This window comes from Pinus tabuliformis, chromosome 4_2, assembly GCF_031772625.1.
Source record: "Pinus tabuliformis cultivar Carrire ecotype Pingquan chromosome 4_2, CPIR1, whole genome shotgun sequence".
Lineage (NCBI taxonomy): Eukaryota > Viridiplantae > Streptophyta > Pinopsida > Pinales > Pinaceae > Pinus > Pinus tabuliformis.
The window spans coordinates 132,741,255-132,762,762 of NC_142304.1; positions in this window are offsets into that span (position 1 = coordinate 132,741,255).

Sequence of the window (21,508 nt, forward strand, 5' to 3'; positions counted from 1 at the left end):
GGTACCCTGAGAACCCAACAGTGAATAAATAAGCTTCTTTTCCTCCCACATTCTCCAAAACTTCATCTGTAAACGGGGTTGGAAATGGTTCATGAACACATGCATCGTTAAGCTTTCTCAGATCTACGTGTATCATGATTTCACCTTGCTTCTTCTTCTCTTAAACAACCATAGGGCTCACCCAATCAGATTCTTCTATTGGCTCAATAATTACAGCTTCCAGCATTTTGTTGAGCTTTTTGTGCACCTTTTCCTTATACGTCTAATTTAGATGGTAAGGTCTCTATTTCACATGCTTCACTTCGGGGTTTACGGTGATCTTCATTACTCCTATATCCCCTACTACTCCTTTCAAGTCCAAGAACTTGGTAGGAAACAAATCTTGTTATTCACACAACAGCTCCGCAACTTTATCAATTATATCTTCATCCCAATAATTCCATATCTTAGCAAACTTAGGTTGCGCGTCAAACCCAATATTTACTTGCCTAGTCTTCAAAGGTTCTGATATATCAAGATTCATTGCTTTAGGACCTTTAACCTCATGATGTCCTTTGGTCTTCGGAATGTTGATTTTTCGTGGATATTTTTCTTCTTCTTCTGAAGTCACATTGTAGCACTATAGTGTATGGCGTAGTTGGGTAAACCAGTCCGATTCAATCCATTCTACCGACTCTTCACGCGTTCTAAATATAACACCCTTAATTTCCTGGAGCACTTCATCAATGCACTTAAACCCATCCTGAAAGCTTAAAGTTAACAAGAAAATTTCCCTCAAGATATCCCATTCGGTTGTCCCATGGTGTAGCTTTGTTTCCAAGTACCAATTCTTTGGAATAGTATCCAAGGTGTGACAGAAGATATGCACCCATTCCTATTGTGGCTCTTTGCCCCATGTTTTAGTCCACCGTGCCAAGTTTTCGAACGGGTCATCCTTTCTACTATATTTTTCACTCATACAGGTATTATCATATTAAAACCTTAGCTTCATCATTCACTTGTATTCCTTCGAGTCATCAAAGCTATCCTTATGCATACCCCACCAATGGGAAGGCATAGTGCATAGTGCCAACTTGAGTGCCTGGAAACGATGCTCTTTGGGCACCTCCCTTTCAAACTCATCCAAAAATAAATTAACATCATTTAAGACATCATAATGTGAGATATTCCTTACCTCCATAGATATGAACCGCAGTGATTTTGTCATCATATTGCAACGTAGCGTAAAGACTTCATGCAACCTATACTGCCAGTGCTTGAGCTCTTCATCTGAGTCTGAGGTACGAGAGTTGTCTCTATCCCATGTGAATTTCCTATCTGTAGTGGGATTGATCCAATCTTCATCGTGTGCAGTTATCTTATATATTTGATCCAAGTCATCATCCTCCACATAGTCATGGTCTGGTTCAGTGTAGCGCGCTCCCTCAGCAGTGTCCAACAACAAAATAACCCTAAACGCCTTCTCCTCAAATGTCATCATTTGCATCTTCAGATTAATTATTGCATTCATGTCAAAGGCCCAATCAATTCCTAGTTGCGCAGGGTAAGGATTGTTGTCATCCACTATTTCAATTACTTTAAAATCAGCCAGAGCACTTGCTCCTTCAATGTCTACTATTACCCCATGCAGTCACACCATAGGAATGATCTTCTGATGATTGGCCATGCGTAGCTATATAGGAGATCATTTTAGCATAGGTCTCCCCATCCTCTCCCATGTCTATTTAGGTAGTACATTCACATCAGAACCCAAATCTAGAATGACTTGATCCATTTCATATTCTCCAATCTATGTGGTCAGCCTCATCTCATGCCCTGTTTGCTTTTTATGTTTACCTAGTTTCCTCACATCGTGTTGTTATGAAGGAATCTTATTTTTTCCCGTACAATTGTCAATTAGATCCTGGAGTCCTTTGACTGCCTTCTTATCCCTCAACAACTTCATACAAGCTTTCAGAAAAGTGGCTAATAGCAAGGGATCCATGTCTCACATTTCATTGTTTCCAGATGATTTCTCTTGATTCCCTGATGTAGAAGCTTCAACAAAATTATTCTTGGCCCCAATAAAAGTTTCTTTAGCTTGATTTAGGTCAAACCAGACTTCCTTTTCAGCAGCCTTGCGCACCCATCCTTCGATCTCTGGATGCTATCTTTTATCTTCTGCTGTGGTCATACCACTGTGTGTTATGATATTAAAATTGTTATCTTCTTCGTGAGGCTCCTCCCTATTCATCTAACTGTTCTGCATAGGCTGTTGCATATTTTTCTCCTGCATCTTTGAAATTGGCACTGGGAAATCTTCTATCACATGATCAAATTGTCTGCAATATTGACAAGATGGACGTGTTGGGTTCTAACAGTCGCATGCAAAATGGATTGCTTCAGCATAGTTATAACAAATAACTTGTTCGTGCCCTCTGCCAACCTCTCCTCCTCTTCCTCTTTCACGGCCTTGAAATCCTCCACACACTGCACCCACACACTGATATTGTGGCCAAGTTTCCACCTGCATTCAATAGGTAGGGGTCATTTCCATCATGAATTTGTAACTTCAGCAATTTCTCTCATCATGTCCAATCGATTTACAGAAAGTACAAAAAAGTTATTGTGGTGTCTGGACAAAATTTTGCAAGAGGTAACAATTATCAGTGTCATGCTTCCTAGCTATCTAGCAGATAGCGCACCATAATGGTACTCATGTGCTTATTCTCATAGTGTTATCAAGTTTTAGAGGCACGGGACCTCCTCTAATCAAGTAATTCTGATAAACTGGGTAGTGATCCTTATCATGTCCCTTGTCTTTACATTTTATACACCAAACTTCTGCTCGCACGTTTGGTTGAGCTTCCTTCCATGTCTTTAAGCTTTGCAACTCCATGTGCAGACATGCCATCTGCGACTGAATTTGTTTTACTCGAATGTTCATATCTTATACTAGTGAGGCTTCCAACATCATCGTGATCTCCACAACCTCTGCTTGTGTTCCTATCTTCTATTGTGATAATGATAATATTAGATGAGGCAACAATGAAGTAATGTACCAATCTCTATGTTGATCATCCATGATGTTCATATTAGCCTTCCAGATCAGGCATTTTAGTCTCTGATCGAAATTCCATGAGGACTTATTTACCTTTTGATGTATCTCTATAAACTTTGTCACATACTACACTTGAGACTTAGGCTTCTTAAAATCAATGTTCAATGCTTGCTGAGTCTCTACCAATGTCGCATTAGGTCTATCTTGACAAAATTTAATATACCAAGTCAGTGCCCTATCCTGCAGCATTGTGACCAGTTGTGCTTTCTTTATTTTGTCATCAGTAATCTATTGCATTGTCCACACAGCATTTGCAACAAACCAAAATTTTTCGGGGTCTTCGCTTCCTACCCCTTTAAATATCAACATCTTCATTATGTTCACTATGTTGAATGGGTTATGCGGAGGTGGAGGTGGAGGTGGAGTGGATGGGTGAGGTATCCTTGGGATACTTTGACTTACTATCGACAGCGTTCTTTGCGATGTAGTTAGAATATTTCCTTCGTCATCAGTAGAAGAGGATCCTAATAGCAGGCTATATTCAAAGCCTGATTCTTCGTTCCTTCTGAAGGGTTTTCTGCTTCACATAATCCCAAACATCAAGGTAATGGCATAACCTCTTTTTCACATAACAACACCATAATCCAAGTTTTTAGGGATTTCAAATACTTACCTCGCAATCCCTTGAAGAGCTTGCACTCTGCTTCGCTATAGTTGATGGTTGTATCAATCGCGAGCTCAGTGATGAATCCTCCTATGATACGATCAATCCAGTGATCAATAGCCTACACGATGTTATTTTCTTAAGCTTCTAGGTGCTTCACTAGCTTTGGAGTCCACACAATAGGGTCTTCAAGCCTCCATGTACCCTGACTATTCGGTAATTTAGATAGCCACAAATGCAATTCGCAAGGGAAGAAACATAAAAAGGCTTCGATTTTATCTGTGTACAAATATCTATTCAACCATTGTTCCTTGGATAATCATGGATTTCTATTCTCCTGATCTGCAAATGCATGCAACTTCCAATCGAGCCACTTTTTAATTTCCTTCATAGTAGGGAACCACTTATTCAACATCACACATTCCTCAGATATATATTGATCCTAAAACGGAAACATTTTTTGTCTTGATGGGGCCTAACCGAGGTTTAGCTTTAACTATGGCAGCTAAAAAATCCCTAACTGTTGGCCCTTTTAGAAACAACCCATGTAGCACAGGTTGCAGTCTCACCCGAAGCAGTATTGGGGGATGCTAGAACTAGGTTTCTGCATCCAGAGGCCTGTGTGATGTATTCCTGCAAATTTTATGGCTTAGATCTACCTTTGCGCATCTCTAACCCTTCCGAACAGACAACTACTGCAAATCTATATAAACGGCTCCCAGACCTTCGCGAATGTAGCTAACTACTCTCAACATGCAAAAAGATTACAGATCTACTAGTTTCATGTAGTAAATAAGCATTAGTTCATAGAAAACATATCATAGAGTGAAGATACATAAACTTTAGCAGAAGTAAATAACAAGGCACATATGCATTAGAAACATTCAATTCCAGACTTCTTATCCCTGCACACTTAGCTGCAGGGACCCACGCACTTAACCTGTGGACTTACCAAGGTCTCTCCGCACTCAACTGTAGGAGCCTTCCCCTTTTCCCTAAGTACAGGAAACAAACTTTTCCTACCTTAGCACCTTTCCCTTACAATGATTCTTCCCTAAAAGTTAGCATCTAAGACTCGCTATGAATCAACTTTATATAGAAGTTTCCTTACAATACCATGGTCCGCGGACCATGGGTGGGTCTCAAAACAACTCTATCACCTACCCAACTAAGGGACTAAAGCCCCTTTGACTTCTACTAGCTTCATGCTCTGCTTCCACATTTCCTGGAGACTTTTCATTTGCTACAAAAAGATATTACAAAATTTACTCAATTGACCCTAGGGACCCCTTCCCAACAAACCCCCGACACAAATTGGGTGACTTGCCCTTGAGTCACTTAGCTAGTGCATATATCTTGTTGTGGAGGTCACTAAACTCCACCTTCAACACTTGTATGTCGGTAGTACCTTACACCACGACCTTTTGCACTTCCTCTACCATCCTTTATGTAGTCAGGACTTCCATCGCTAGGCACATCATCCATTGTGTTTTCTGGAGTGCCTTTAAATTCTCTTGGACTAATAAAGTAAGTTGGCTTTCTTCCTTTGTCCATGGTTGTATTCTAGCCTTTAAGATGGTCTCTTTTTCTTGCAACTCTTCAATTTGGGATTGCAGTTGTTTTCCTTCTTGTATTCTGCCTCTACGCGTAGTGATCCCTCTGGTAAAGGAATGACTTTGATATCTAGAGTCCTATTTGTTTCCAGCACAGTCATGCTCACTTGTTGCAGGCTCACCTAAATCCTACTCGTATGTCCCACACTTGCCTTAAGTCAACCTGTTTGGATCTGCAACTCGCACAAATCCTTCTGCACGCTCCCTAGTGTCTGCAGGTACTGTTGTTTTAACTGTTTCCACAACTCCAATCTCATCCAATTCACCCTCAGTGAGGACCATTGGATCTACATGTTCATGCTTGCCTGATTTATGCTTCTTCCTAGGTCTAGAAGTCATCTCCTTGGTCCACTTTTGCAATTTAAAGGGAGTGCTCTGCTCCTCACCACCACCTCCTTCCTCCTTGGACCCTTCTTTGTCTGCACTATATTGAGAAGAAGACTCCTCAACCTCCAATGTGGCCTCTTTCGCAACGCACTCTTTGTCAGCAACTGCCTTAGCAATAGCTTCCTTATTTTTCTGTGCTATTTTTTCTTGGGATGTTGAATGCTCAACCTCTTTCTTTTTATGCGCTACTTTCTCTTAAGCGACAACCTACTCAGCTTCCTTTTTCTTCTACGCTTAAGAACTTTCTCTGGTCATGCTTGTTCCTGCACCGAGATCTTATGGTTTTTGCAACTCATGTGGCCATTTTCCCATAATTCCTACACATAAGCCTCATTGACTAGGTACAGTAACGTGTACCATACTTTATTAGGATCTTGTCTCACGCAGATGGATATGTTATGGAAATCCTCTTTAAACTTCACGTAGGCCTCCAACTACTCAAACAGGGTAGGTGACAGCCTCGATCTCTGGCTGGTCACCATGTGAAGGTCCATCTCAACCAGAACCCAGAATATCTTTGTCACCATGACCCTCTCCAGATCCTTTGTTACCCACAGTGAGGTGAACTAACTCTCTTTTGGTAGTCTCCATGCAACTAGGGAAATTAACAACAGCAGCCGGGCATAGTGGAATTTCTTGTCGTCATCCTGTGCTTCGCGACAATTCAATAAAAACTCTTTGTAGGGATACTACGCCCAACTGTACTGCATCCCTTCGCATTTGTGCAACCAATGAAATGACTGGCACCAACACCTCATCCACGTCACACTTTCTCATAACCTTGCAAGCCAAAATCTAGGCAGAAAACTGCACCACCTTGTATGTGATGGAACAGATAGAGTATCCATGCAACTTCTTCACTAAGCCAAACTCACTCTTCATTCTGTCTGCGAGTTTTTTCTTTACTCTTGCCTCCAAATTCCTCGGTTGGATCCACCCCTTGGTAGAGCAACCTTGTGATGCGGTGGATCAGCATATCTATGATGGGGATAAGCTCTCCCAACCAAAGACACCCATCATGAACCAGTGTGACCAATTGTCGTACGCATACCGTGCTGATAGTGGTTATTCTAAAATGCAGTACACATACCAAATTTAGGAATGGTGAGTGGCATTTAAACGTGAACACTATTTCTGAGATATTTGACTCTTTATTTATTTTTCTATCTATTTTATTCTTTCTTTCTTTTGACTTTTCTTTATTCTCTTTTCTTCTTTTATTTATTTTTCTATTTTTCTATTTTTTCATTTTTTTCCTTTTCTCCATTTTTTTAAATTTTTTTTTACTTTGAACATAAACGAAAAACTACAAAATCTTAATAGGGTACAAATAAGTTACAACATTGGCTCCATCTAGGGATTGCTTCCTCCTGTGGGATGCAGATAACTTGCAGATCCATGTGCCTTCTCCTTGGGCTATGGATTCTTTGTTATGAAAATCACACTTGCTGCTAAAATTTAAGGAAAACCACAAATGTACAATGATGATGATTGCAAACATTTAATATTGAATATAATTCTTGAGGTATTTCCCATTGACTGGAAATGACGAATATTATCCTTCTAGGTTCTGTAAAATGAATGTATTGTTTCCCTTCGCTACTACAATGTTGAAAGGTCCCAACCATAAATTATCAAATTTTCCATTCTTGTCTTTTTCCTCTCTTCTGGCATCCCATCTCAGCATTAGTTCTCCTTGTCCGAAATCTCTTTCTCTAGCCTTCCTATCAAACAAACTCTTCATTTTATCTTTATTCTATCCAAGTTTATGTTTAACTTCATCTCTATCCTGATTCAGTTCAACGATCTGATTGATCCTTCTTGAAAAATCATCTGCTTCTTCGTATGACTCCTGAAAAAACTTCATAACTGGAAAGAATAACTATGTAGGGAAAATTAATTCAATTCCATATACAAGTTGAAAAGTAGATTTACCAGTAGTTCTTTTAGGTGAAACTTTGTTTTCCCATACTACATATTTGAGATGATTGTCCCAACTCCTTTTGTGATCTACTAATACTTTCTTGATAACCTTAATCAGACTCTTATTTGATGATTTTTCCAACCATTACCCTGTGGATAATAAGGTGTATAATTATGTAATGTAATCTGATATTTCTAACAAAATTATATCTTTTTGATACTATTGAAAGCTTGAGCATTATCTATAGTAATTTTTCTTGGGAAACCAGATCTGGATAGAATATTTTCTTCAATGAATTTTATCACCACTACATCAGTTGCATTCTTAACACGAATTGATTCTACCCACTTTTTCAAATAATCAATGGTTGTTATTATCCATCTATGTTAATTTCTAGAAGTTGGAACTATTTCACCTATAAAATCTAATCCCCATTGTGAGAGAGGAGCTTCAAATGAAACTAGAGGAAAGGTAGTGCTGGTAGCCTCTATTTTCCAAAAAATATCTGACATGGGATACAACTCCTCACCTTTACTCCAACCTGTGCAAACCATTTGGGCCAATAGAACCCCGCTCCCAAAATTTTATATTCAGTTGCCTTCCAAGCATAATGTCCTCCACAAATTCCTTCATGAAACTGTTAATTTACTCCTTCAGCTTCACTCTCAGTCAAACATAACAAGAGGCTATTCAAAGGATCCTTCCAATATAAATTTGCATTTATTTTACAATACTTCGTGGCCTTGAGTCTAAGAGATTTGCATTGGTTCTTTGGAAATTCAAGAGGATACTCAGAATTGTGAAGAAAATGCACCATGTCATTGTACCAATCTAAAAGTAAAAATTTATCATCCATATGTAAAGGAAGGGGAACAGGAACTGCACTGGAATAAGGTTCTTTTGGATTCTTCTAAATCTGAGAAGGTTCTTGTGGATTCTTCTCACCTAAAATATGAGAAGCTTCTTGTGGATTCTTCTCACTTGAAATATTAGAAGGTTCTTGTGGATTCTTCTCACTTGAAATCTGAGAAGGTTCTTTTGGATTCTTCTCACCTAAAATATGAGAAGGTTATTTTGGATTCTTCTCACCTGAAATCTACATGATAGTGTTACTATCAAGTATTTTACAATTTGATTGAGCCAGAATTTTAGCTAAACCATGTCCTTTCACCAACTTGGTAGGTCTGATGTCTAGATAAAAATCAAAGTATCTTTGCAATCCACCTTCCCCTCTTTCCATATGTATCTGGTCATGTTAGAATTGTTTTTACTCCATTGTTGGGAACATAAGCAATTATAGGAGAATGCAAGACATAAATCCTAAATGCTTTCAAAGTTTACACCAAGGCATAAGCTTGTTTCTCTATGATGTCATATCTTAGTTCAACATCTCTCATAACCTTACTGAAAAAGGCAATTGGTTTCTCATATTTATCATCATTTCTTTGTAGTAAATTAGTTGCTATGGTAGTATATGAGGCAAAGGAGAAGATACTAATTTTTTTGTGTAATTTGGACTAGCTAGTACTGGGGCTTCTGAAATTGCCTTCTTGATCTGTATAAAATAATATCTAGTATGTAATGTCCATTTAACTTCATGGTCCTTTTTAATCATATCAGTAATATCTTTCACAATCTTGGCATAATTGGGTATAAATCTTCTCAAGAAATTTATTTTTCCTAAAAATGACTGAATTTCCTTTTTGTTTCTAGGAAAACTGATTACCTGAATTGTTGAAACTCTTTTTGGATCAATAACAACTCCTTCCTTTGAAATTACATGCCCCAATACCTTTCCTTCTTTAATTTCAAAAAGTGACTTTTTAGGATTAAAGGAAATCCCATATTTTCTACATATTTCAAAAACTTTCCTCAATTGTTTCATGTGTTTGTCATCAAAATTAGAAAACACAATTAAATAATCAATATAAATAACAATGAATTTATTTGTCTTACCAAAAAATTCTAAATCCATTTCTCTTTGAAATGTTGCTCCAACATTGATTAAACCAAATGGAATCTTGGCATACATAAATGTACACCATGGAGCTGTAAATGTTGTCTTTTGTTTTTCTTCTTGACTAACCAGAACCTGGTTATATCTAGAAAAACCATCTAACATTGAAATCAAGTTAAAACCTAATATTCTCTTAAATAATTGGTCCATCTTTGGTAATGGGTAATTTTCCTTTAATGATAATTTGTTCAAATTTCTAAAGTCAACACACAGTTTGATTTCTCCATTTTTGTTCCTAACATGCACTAGGTCAGTTACACATTCATAATATCTTAAGGGAACAATTATTTTTGCATCCAATAGCTTCTTTACTTCTTTCTCAATAATTGGAAGCAAGACTAGATTTAATTTTCCTAATTTCTGCTAAGATTGTTTAGCTTCTGGTTTGAGAGGAATTTTATGCTCAATAATGGTTTTGTCATAGGTTTTCAATTCTTCATATGATCGTGCAAATAGATCTTTGTAATGTTTAAAAAGATTGATATATTTTTCTTTCATTTCTTGAGGCAAAGATGTTGAAATTTTAACATTTCTAATTTCTTCAAAAGTACCAATATTACAGTCCTGAGAATCTTCATGCTATGAATTTAGCAACAAAGTTTTTGAGACATCATTATGATCAAAACGTTTTTCAAGGGGAACCAACCCTTTTGGAATTTAATTATTTGATAATTGAATGATATCATGATCAACAATTTTCTATTTTAAATTTGAATCTGAATCATTGTCATTTGATTTGATTTCATCAATATTTTCTTCTTCAACATGTAAAGCAGAAAATTCATCTATTGCTTGTAAAAAACAAAATAACTACTCATCGTCTTCAAAACCTTTCCAGTGTTTTGGATTGTCAGTAATTGAAGGTCTATACTTTACTTCAATTTGGTAATGTAATTGTAGAGGATCGAGAATTTTGAAAGAACTAGCAGAAATTGTCAAAGCATCAACATGGATATTTTCTTCTCTTGGGATTGATGTGATATTGAAGACTTGAAAAATAATTATCTACACAATCCCAAACTTCATTTATATAAGCTTTGAGCCTAGTATTCTTAGTTTGACAAAGATTTTTTATTTGTTTTACAATTAACTCTGAATCACCATATTCTGACAAGTTTTGAACTTTCAAACTCTTAGCTAACTCCAATCGTAAAATTAGGGCTCCATATTTTGCCACATTATTTGTGACTTCAAAATCTAATTTAAAAGATTTGGTTATATTTTTCCTATTGGGATAAATGAGTACAGTTCCAACCCCAACCCCATCTTTAGAAAATGCCCCATCAAAATACGTTTTCCAAATGTCAGTGTTTGAAAAGTGAGGTGTATTGACATTTTCTTCAATGTTGATCTGAGGATTTGGAAGATCACTAGCAGCCAGAGTAAATCATCAAAAGTCTTGATCAATTTCATAAATGGGATGATTAATAGATTGATTAGATTTACAAATTGTATTGATGAATCTTACTTCTTTGTATATTCTTAAATGTTCACCTCCATAGATTGAGGTTGTAGCATAGGACATGTCCATTTGCAGGCTTCCTCTCAACTTAGCACAACAGGATCTTGACAATAACATTCCAAATTTTGGGGAAATATTTGTAACAACTATGTCCAAGACTATACTTGCCACTGGGATCTGAGCATGTGCTACATCTGAATCTTTAATTAATCCCAAGCAAGGTACTTTCTTGGAAACAAAAGCATACAAATCATGATATGGTCTAGTGATTTGAAATTGAAGTTTATCCATGATTACTTTAGGCATTATATAATGGGAAGCACCATAATCTAACACACAATTGTATAAAAGGTAATCATGAACTTTCAAAGTGACATAAAAAGGAGGAACACTTTCATCAATGATATCTGAACTAGGACCAAAAATAACTGGAGGTTTTTCATCCTGTAAACTAATGGCATCTCCCTCTACATCAACACTTGAAGATTGAATCCATTTAGAGAGTTTATGTTTATAAGATAGATTTTTGGAGAGTTCAGATAATGGAATTGCAATTTTAACTCTCTCTAACTCTTTTTCAACATTAAAAACAGTTGGAACAAATTTTTCAAAAGTATTATTTTCTTGTAACTGATTTTTTGGTTGAATCGATGATGTTTGTGTTTCAGTCGTTTTTACTTGAGGTTAATCAAAGGTAAATTTTTTGACTGGTCTACCAGGTCCTGGTCACGGTCTTAAGTCATGCCTTCTATTTAATTCAGCAGTGAGGAATTCAAAAAAATCTTGATACTTGGAAATTTGGGAGTTTTCTTGATTTTGACTCTAGAGATTGATCTTGATTGATTAGAACAATAGCATTATGAGATGACGGATCTTCAAAATAATTGATATCATTTGTATTAATAGGAATATTTTATTTAGGGTCTTTATCATCAATCGTTAGTGGAGGTTGAATTCGCTGATCAGTATTTGGTCTTTGCAAAATTTGAGGTTGAAAAGGTCTTCTATCTTGAACTTGTGGTCTATTTGCAACTTGTTGGGTTACTCTAGGTTGAGTTTCCATTCTTGAGATTTTGTTAGATAGATTTCTAAGTAGAGAGGTTATTTCATCGATTTTATGTTCTTCATCTTTAGTTTTTGATGATGAGGTGCTTTCCTCTCTAGCTTTCATTTTATTTCCTCCTTTTCCGTCTTTGCTTTTAATTTACTAGATATTGACCTATTAGCTTCGACTTCAATTGCATTAGTTTGCATGTCTGCTAAAGCTTCGAATTTTATCTCTCTAAGAATTACAGCAAAATCATCTTAAAATGCTTTGGAAAACCTAACTTTTGTAATAGTAACTGGACGATTACAATCTAGGGGCATCTTGCTATAAATTTTATTGAATTTCTTAATGAAATCAACAACAGGTTCAGCAAAATTCCTTCTCAAATCATCAAATTTTGTTAAGTAGTAAACATGATCCTTTTTTATTCCCCATTGATTCTTGAATATGTTGATTATTTCAGCCCATGAATTATATATTTATATTTTAGTTGTTTGGACCATATTCTAACATTTTGTTATAATGATTGAACAAAAAGTCTTGTGTAAACATCTTCATTCTCAATATTCATGTTGTCAGCAAAATCCAGAAAAGCAACCAAGTGATCTTCAGCAAATGGCCCTGTTTATCCATTAAATCTAGGTAAATGTTTTAGATACCCATAAGGAAAAGCATGAAGTTGGGTTGCTGGTGGAAGAACTAATGTTACATATCGTGCTACCACAATTGGTTCAAAACCATCCATTTGATGTTGTAATGGAGTTGTCTTTTTTGGATAAACAACTTTACTGGAAGATGGTTGTGATGAAGGTTTAGGCTTGTGGAAAAATTATGAATTAATAACCAATTTTAGAACTTCAGGTAAGACCTTTTAAGGATATTAAGAAGCTAGAGGATTAGTATAAATACTAAGCTCCTCTTCAGGTTTAGAAAAAGTAGAAGGATAAGTATGTACAAAGGGGATTTAAAATCAACTATTTAAATTCAGAAAGAGAAAGTTTAAGATCTTCTTCACTATCAAAAAGTTCCAAATAGGAATAAGGAAGTACAAATTCCTCAAGATGATGAACTAATAGTGTAGTTTGAATATCCACTCCTCTAGAAAGGAGTTCTAAAAATTTTGGAGGAAGATCTGATAATTCAGCAGGTATTGGAGTTGATTGAAGGGTTAGATTGTGAGGGTACTTTAGAAACACAGAGGTAGAAGCAACAAGAGAGGCTTCTAACCTATGTCTAATAGATGAAATTCTCACCAATCTCTGTCAATCTGATAAAGGAGAGAAAAGCTCTGGATCTTACTCAGATCTGGTATGCCTGCATGAAGCCAAATTTAATATGTAGAGTTGCCAAGTGAAGGATTTTAGCCTGCTAAACTCTTATTCAACATTAAGGGGCAACTATGATAATTGTCCCAGGGAAACAAGCTTCAATATATGTTCCCCAAGAATGACGCCAATGTGATGTTGTATCTTTGTAGAAAGTTATTGATTGGGGAATTGTGTCAAAACATCTAAGTAAAGGTTTTATTTAAATAGATGACCATTGCATTAAACCTTTAAACAAATGTAATTTCTATGTATTTCTGAGAAAACTAAAGGATTGATTTTCATTCCTAACAAAATTAATCTTTGAATTGGTTTGAAAAGAAGAACTTAAGATGGTATATAACTCTTAAACATTCATATTGAACATTTAATTTATCATATACAGTGGATGTGTGTAGAAGTTTTCTACACACTATCAATACACATTCAAGAGATGACAGAAGGCAACAATTAAAAGATTTAGAGGAATTAACTAAGACAAATTATTCATTCAATTAATCTCTTTTGATAATTATAACTTTGTAGGGGCTTTTAGGGAGATTGATATTCAATCTAACCTGGCCCAAACTCCTATGTTTCCTTGAACATGTGCATAAATAAATATGAAAAACATAGATGATAACAAGACAAACTCACATAGATACACAAGTTGGTCAAAATGAATCTAAAATCCTTCAATTATCTTTAGAAATAAATTTGAAAATTACAAACATTTCACTAGTTCATTACAAGGGTTCAACCCTAACTTCTTCGAATTACTAAATACTTATAGAATCTAATTCCAAAAAAATCTTAGATCTAAACAAAAAATTATTACAAAATGAGATCATATATGAAATTGTTTTGGATTTACAAAAATAGAAATAGAAAGTAGTTATTCTAAACTGATTCAAATAATGATCACACAATTTAAGGGCTTTATTGGTTGACTACTATCTTTAACTATATTTCTGCTTTCTTCTCCTCTTTTTCAGCTTACTTCTCCTCCCATTTTCGTGACTAGTCATTGAATTCCTTGCATTTTGTTTTACTCGATGAGTTCAAGTAACTTATCCCATATTTTATCATCTGGGATAGAAAATTTTGTTACTTTCCTATATGCCTCATCAACTTCTGTGTATTTTTCAAAAGTTGGCCTAATGATGAACAAATGGTTAACTTCATCTTGAATGAAAAGATTGTACTCTAGGCCTTCTAGGTATGCTTTCCCACTAATTATCCCTTTGAATTTGGAAAAATTGGTTCTGTTTGTTGTTATCTGGTGCAATTTGTACTAATAATATTCTAGTGGCATCAATTGGCTAGTAGAATATCATAAAGAGAGAAGTCCCTTTTGATGCAGAATATTGAATAATATGTGAAACTTTTTAATTTGTTCGTCCAAGTTTTGAAACTTATTCTCCAACTGTAACATCAAAATTTTCTTTGTCAAAACTCTTCTTACCTCTAGGACAGTATTAGTTATGTCCTCAATTCCAAATTATTCCAGTTCTTCTTTAGTTTTAGAATTGAGTACTTTAATTATTTTATTAGCTTCTCCAAACATGTGTTCCAAATTTTCTTTGATTCCTGTGATGACTGCTTTTTATCTTTTCACTAACTCCTCATGTTCAAACATAATTTGAATAGATGTCCAAATTTCAGTCATAGTAGAATTTATATCAATCCAAATCTTCTCCTTTACCTCGACTAATTTCTGTGCAATCCATGACTCAATCTCATATTTCTCTATTTGTTTCATTAATCTGATTTTTTTCTAAACTCTGGCTAGATATGTGTTATCAACCCTTATATTTTCATTTTGATTTTTCTCCAGTAGAGTTCTGAGTTTTTCAATTTCAATATATTTTAATGACAAGTCACCCATAGCTTTTGACAACTACTCTATTGAGTTTTGGCCAGTGGGCTCTGTCTCTGTTGTCGACACTGCTGTTGTAGAAATTATTGTTGTTGAAGTCACTACTGTAGAATTTGTTACTCCAATACTGAGTTGTAGCTCCTTTTCCTTGATTAAATTTTCGATTTATTCTTCCATCTTTTGTATTTGTATGTTTTGTACGAAAATCATTCGAAACATGTTCTCCTTCTCCTTCTCTAACTGACTAACTTCTTGAACCTGTGGATGTTCAGTTGTTGGCAGCCTCAGTTGTTTCCTTAATGCTTAAATATCAACATTTTTTCTTTTGATTATTTCCTCTGATGCCTTTATATCTTTAGGATATAATCCTAATTTTATAACCAAATCTTCAAGCCCTTTGATTTTGGTGTACTTTGATAGCAATGACATATTTTCCAATTTTAATTGGGAATGAATGTCATTCAAAGAAGCATGTAGCTCAGAAGATTCCATGGTAGAACTTGTCAAATATGAATATATCATTTCTCGTGCTTGTTTATGAAGGTCAATCTGATCAATAGGATTAATTTTCTTGGTGTCAAATGAAAATACATAAGTTTTATAATCTTCATCACATTTAGGCATAGGGACCTTTGGTTCCAAAAATTCTAATTGGAACTGACATTTTTCACTGTCAAGGGTAGAAAGTAATCTAGTCTGAGTTGTGGAAGACTTCTTCCAGAACTCTGCGTATGTGGAATAATTTAGGGCCTCATTTTTATTCTTCATTTCTAGGAACTTTTCAAAACTAATTTATTGTTTTTGAGAAGAAGGAGAGGAAGGAGAATATAATGTGGCTTCAAAATTTTGTTGTAATAAAAAAGGAGACTGTGTTGATAGTACAATTGTAGTAATCTCTTTAGAATTTTGAGCTTTTGAATACTTTTCATCAAGATTTATAATTTTCCTACTTTTGAATACTTTAAATGTTGATTTTTGTAACTCTGACCCTGCTGTAGATACTCTTTCTCTTGGTATTTTTAGCTCTTTTTTTGTCATCCTTGGAGTTTCCAATGTTGTTTCACTGGAAACTAGATCCTCAATCTCCTACAATGTATTCTCTACCCATTCTTCCTTGCTGACACATTGCTCAATTTCAGGTTTTTCCACATGCATATATGGTGCAAATTTCTGAGAAATTCTCATTGATGAGATTACTCCTAATGGATCATATGACCAACTAAAACTCAACTTAAACTTCATATAGCTCAATAAGTCATTGATCTCTTTTTCTATAGCTCTAGTGTTAACTATAAATGGACCAACCTACGCTTTCAATTTAAAATGATCTTTTTGTTTTCTGGAAATAAAATGAACCGCATCCATGTTCATCATCTATATAATGTACTCAAGTGCAAAAATCCTCTTGGGGAGGAACACTAGAAATTTATATGGTTGAAGCTCGTAGCCACAAATACTCAATTCAGTGAAATTCTCATATAAATACTAGTCTCCAACCATAGTCTGCTCACTCATATGAAAAACTCTCTTGATATGTGTTGAAACCTTGGGGGCTGCATCATTATTTAATAAACAAGTAGCTATATACAAGAATTGATTATAAATTTGATTGAATGAAAACTCTTCAGAGATTTTCCTCATTAAAGATGTCCAATGGATCAGTGACCAAGGTTTACCTTCAACACCCAACTTTTGTAAAGGAAATTTAATTCTTCCTTACTGATTATATAAGAATAAGAAAACCAAGATTGAATTATGCTTAAATGATCCTTCAACACTTAACTTCAAAATTTGATCATGAATTACATCAGAAAGAAACTAATTGTAGTTGCACATAATTGAAGGCTTTTTACCATAAGAGAATATTGATAGAAATCCCAAAATGACTTCGTCAACCCATTGGTAATTGGGATGTCCTAACAGGCAATACACTAAGGAAATAACTTGTCTAGACATCTCAAGGAACATTACAGAGGGATAAGGTGTGTTGGTTCTATTTCTAAGTTTTCTGGTAAAAATGACTCAAATATGTGATCTCTCTATGAGAAATAAAGTTTCTGATAGATTTCCATTAGAACATCAGAAGAAAAATGGTGTAAAGAGTATTGAGGATTTAGTTGGAGGGCTTGGAAAATTAACTCAACTGTTATTTGGAAAAGAGTTTCATTGTTCTTAACAATTACAACTCTTTGGCTAGGAAGGTATCAGGTTCCACACTAGGCGACGAATTTTAGAAAATCATGGGTTTGAGGGAAACAAAACTGGGATAATAGGGATTCCCAAAAACAAAACTCATCATTGGCAACTTCGTACTTTTGAAATTCCCAATTGTAATGTTTTCGTTGGTTATGATTTGGGATGATCCAAGTTCAATCTACACTACACACCAACAAAACCCTCAATCACTGGCCCTCTAGGCAATGACCCGCAAAAAAATCGTAGCCTCACCCGAAATGACTATCAGAGGATACAAAACCAGGTTTCTGTAGCCTTGAAGGAAGATGTGATTTGGTGTTTTATATTATCTTTTATTCTTAACATTCATAAATCACATTGCCGCATTCATTTAACCACTTAAACATATCATATAAACCCATAAATCATCACTCTGCTGAAATAAATTGCAACTCTAATAAACTGCTATGCTACAATAGATAATAAGAAAATATACACATGAAGACACCAAATTACCATGGTTAACCCCAATGTGGGGCTACATCCACAAGAACTGTTTCTTATAATAATAAATGTGTACAACAAACGGTTCTTGGCATGTGTACTCAGCTACAGGCTGTATGCGCACTCAGCTACAGATTCAAGCCTCTCGCCACTTAGTTGTAGACTCTCACCTTCTTTTCCAAACCACAGATCACAAGAATAAAACCATTCAATTCAATATTTGATGTCTCTCTTGTTTATTATTGATCCCTATATATACTATTACATCGAGGGATATATCATCAACATAAAATGGTCCATTTACCATGGACTCCCTAAAAAAAGCAGATAAAACCCTTGACCTTTTACATTATCACATGCTTTTACAAAAATGAGGGGCTTCAACCCACTCTGATTCCCTTATACCGTGCAGTATATTCCAACTGCTTCATTGTGCGGTCCACTTCGCACTTCGATGCATTCTCCATTTCACACTCCGCTCCACAAAAAGAAGAGTTTTTGCCAAAAAGTAGGCCAAATTGGGTTGCACCCAATAGGCCCCCAACACTCATATGTGACTCGTATCAAGTCACTCAACTGATTTGTCTCTATTTTTTCTGCAATACTTTTGTAACTATTATTGAACTGTTGTAGAGTCTCTATGAATTTTTTTCTTCGCTACGCACCTCTTCCGGTAGTGCTTCTAAATGTTCTGCAACCTTCTGCACCATCGGTGTCTCCCTCTATCAAAGCTCTTTAATATTCTCATCTACTGCCTTCAATAGTTGGAGAGCCTCATCCTTCCATGACTGAGTCCTCTTTGTTAAAACTCATTCTTCCTTCTTCAGTTCCTTAATATTCTTCTAGAGGGCCTTTGCCTCATTGATTTTGTCGAGCTTCTGTGAGATTGGTAAGGTCTTCACATATGATTGAATCTCTTCCCACTACTGATGCTTCTAATGAATCTCTTCCTGTAATTTCTACACATTTGGATCTTCTTGCAGCGAAGTCTAAATCTGTAAAATATCATCCAAAAATTTTCCACAGTCTGCCACTGTTGTGGTGATGCTTCCCATTGAAATCTTTAGGTCAGTCTCCCTATGCTCCCACATTTCCTGTGGCATGGGTGGTTGCAACTTCATTTGTAACTCACTAATCTGCATTTCATATTTAAACTACACATTTGTAATCTTCTGCTTGTATCCTTTCACTGCAAGGTCGAGCTTCTTGACCTTGTCCTCTGCTGTCTCTTCTTCTCAAACATCAAGGTCTGGAATCTCTCTGTATGTTGCTTCAATCACCTTGGCCTTTTGTTGTTGTTGAACTACTTGATCCCTCTCTTGGATCATCTGGTCAAGCTTCTTTTGTAGCGAAGCCTACTCTTTTTCTCCCTGAATGTTCAGTTACAAGCTATGTTGTTCACGCAGCTTCAGCTCTTCAATTATTTCCAAGTGCAGCTTATGTAATATATGCAATGCTACTAATGTGATTTTTGTATTTACATGCTTCCACCCTTTCTCTTTTTGCTATACCTCAATGTAGGGTTCCAGTGGGTATTGGTGCTAACCTCACTACAAGTGTAAGCTTTGTTTTCCTTTATTCTCCAATCCTTTCCTCTATCTGCGTGGGTTGTCTAACTGTCTATGCCAAAATTTTAAGTTCTACAATATTCTTCTGCACACCTGTGAGAAGTGCATCGTAGCAATCTTCCCACTTATTCCACGATTCTACTGTCGCCTCCAAAAAAATTTCCCCAATCTACTTGAGATCCCTATCAGTGAGGACCATTGGAATGATATTCTTCACCTTATCTGCCTTATACTTCTTCTTAATCTTCATGGTAGCTTCACCCTATGCCTTCCTATTTTCTGTGAAAACTTGTTCAGTTTCTTTCTTTTCAGGCTCCTTATTATGCTCATCTCTTTCAGGAGGATCCTGGTGACCCTTGTCATGTTGCTTCTCTTCCTCTGATTCTTGCTCATTCTTATCTTTCTCCCTTCCCCTCACTTCACCATCATGTGAGGTGTCTTCTTCTGTCGCACTATCCTCTACCTCTGGTGTAGTCATCCATTCTGTTGGACATTGTTGTACTAGTGCTAAGAGGTCATCTTCTATTAGTAAGTATGGCAGGGGATTCCATTTCTTCTTTGTGTCGCTGCGAGCTTGTATATATACTTTGTGAAAATCATCTTTGAACTTTGCAATAACGCTATAATTTTCGTATAGGATAGGAAAAAGGCAAGGGTGTTGGTTCACTAACATATTCAAATCCATGTGATATAACATGAAAAACATCATGTTCTACAGTTCTTGCGACGGTTAGGTGGTATACCACAGTGAGGCATGCTGCACGACTTCACAAACATCTGCAGCTACCAGAGGGAACTATGAATCCTCTAGTTCTCAACTTGTCATCATCGCTATAATCAAAATTAATCATGCATAATGAAATGTTGTACCTTTTTCGTAGACCTCGTGGCATTCATCCACAAATTATTTGCAAAGGTATTCAACTCATTTGTACTAAACCCATTGGTACATTGTGCAGCTAATGAAACCACCACTACAGACACTTCATTAACCCAATACTTTCTCATGATCTTCCTAGCCAATATGTGTGTTGTGAAGTGAACTGCCTAGTCGTTGATTATGTTTGTATCATATCCCCTCTTTCCTTTTGTCAGACCAAACTTTTTCTTTATGTTTTCGGCTATGGTGCAGTCCTGATCCTTTCCAATAAATTCTTCTGCGGGGTTCTGCCCTTGATATAGCAGTCTTTTGATTCGCCATATCAACATTGGATCTGTATGGATCTTATTTCCCATCCATAAGAATCCATCGTGCACCCGCACAAGAAACTATCACACACAAGTCGTGCTCCCCGGACTTCTACCAAAGTTCGGTGCATTCAGCATGTTTATCAATCCTAACTTTGCCAATCCATTTTCCCACTGATATTGTTCTAACCTTGTCACTCTACTCTCTAGGTAGTTTACTTTTTTTAGATATCGGTCTCGTGTGAACTGTGGGCACTTCTTCCTGTCATTGAAGTTGTAGTCCGCGAAATTGAGTTGCAGAATTTTCCTAAGTAATTCCCCTGTAAATGGTACTTCCTCTAGCAATAGGGGTGTGAAGGTGCCAAACTTTGCATCCTTCAAGTATTTCATTGGTTTAGCATTCAGTTTTCTCATTGGAATATACAGTGGGAGAGGTGATGGAAATGTTGTGCCATCTATTTCCATTTTCTCTACGTGCTTCGCTTCTTCCTCACTGTCTCTGACTTGCTCGGCTTCTTTTTTAGGTTCGACAAGTTTCTTATCTTGTTTCTTCCTTGTTCTCTATTCCTTGGTTGGTTTCTTCCATGGAGATCTTCGTTTTTTTTGTGATGATGCTACTGCGGGCTATGTTGTTGTTAGTGTACCATCTTCCATGATTCCAGATAAGCCCTTCTAACAAAAATTACAAACAATTTCTTCCCAAGAACGCTCATATGACATATGAGAGCGAGAATT